Genomic DNA, 1,288 nt, shown 5'->3' with positions numbered 1-1,288 from the left:
GTGCAACACACCAACATGGCACAAGTATACATATGTAACAAACCTGCACGTTGTGCACATGTACCCTAGAACTTAAAGTATAATAATAAAAAAAAGACATGTGATTTATTTAAGCACTATCAACTGAATGTCTGAGTCTGTTTTCTGACATAAACAGTGGATAGTGTTATGAAAAAATAAAATTGTCAGTGAATATGCTAAATGTCATAGTTCACAAATATAGCTATCCGGAACATAGAATACAGATCCAATGACTATTTAGTTTTATAATTAGCACCGTTTTAATACAAATTCCAATTTTATGCACAGGAAACTGAGGCCTTCAGAAATGAAGTAACTTTACAGACCCGTTAGCTCAGAGGCTGGAACCACTATTGCCTGGTAGTTTGAAATGAGTACTACCTTCCATGAAATAAAAAGCTAAAAATGCTGTGATGAGGACATGTTTTTTTCTAGAAAGGCTGCAGCACAATCTATCTCTTCTTCCAAAAATCATATGTATGACAGATTTTTATGTTACTGCTACTACATGAAGAAAATTGAGCCTGATCTGTTCGGTCTTCCAGGCCAAAGCAAAGGAAAGGATTGATTTTAGATGGTGCTTGTCCTGCATGGCCTCCATCCAGCCATCAGGCAGGGCTCCAGCTCTGCAGGGGAAGAGAGGTAGCCCAGGAAGAGGGAATCACCACCCGCCCCACCCTGCGATCTGTATCTAAGAGAAATAACCCTGAAAAGCAGAGGTATAAGAGAAGGCAGTGTGTGCTTTCGTCCGGGTGCATTTCCTGATCCTTCATCTTCCATGACCATCTCTGATGTTTCCATCCCGGTATAGCCTTCTGAGCCATGTGTTCATCTCTCCTTTGGCTCAGTCCAACAGACACAGCCTGCAGTCTCACCTCCATCAACACAGCAAATGTCTATGCCTCAAGCTAAGACCTTGAGACAGAGACCGAGCTTCCCACGCTTTAGCCCTTCCAGGGGCACACCTTTATTTCTGGGCAACTCAACACTGTCCCTCCTCCTCCTGCCTCCACCACGGGCCCCATTACCTCCCTAACCTTCTCCAAGCAGTAGTCACTCAGCGCCAACCCCTCTCAGGCGTCGGGATCTCCAGCCCGGGGCCCCAGCCCTCCGCGCGGTTCTCCTGCCCACCGCACCGTGCATTGCCTACCCCATCACGTTCCTCAGCCTCCGGGGCTCCAGAGGCAGGAGCTGGCCATGCTCTCACCTCATCCAGGGTGCGGCCGCCGCGGCTGCTTCTTCCTCCTCTGCCGCCGCTGCCCAGCTC

The sequence above is a fragment of the Mandrillus leucophaeus genome, unplaced genomic scaffold, assembly GCF_000951045.1.
Source record: "Mandrillus leucophaeus isolate KB7577 unplaced genomic scaffold, Mleu.le_1.0 Scaffold1292, whole genome shotgun sequence".
In the NCBI taxonomy this organism is placed as follows: domain Eukaryota; kingdom Metazoa; phylum Chordata; class Mammalia; order Primates; family Cercopithecidae; genus Mandrillus; species Mandrillus leucophaeus.
The sequence above is the reverse complement of the archived record's forward strand: the minus strand, read 5'-3'. Positions refer to the sequence as shown.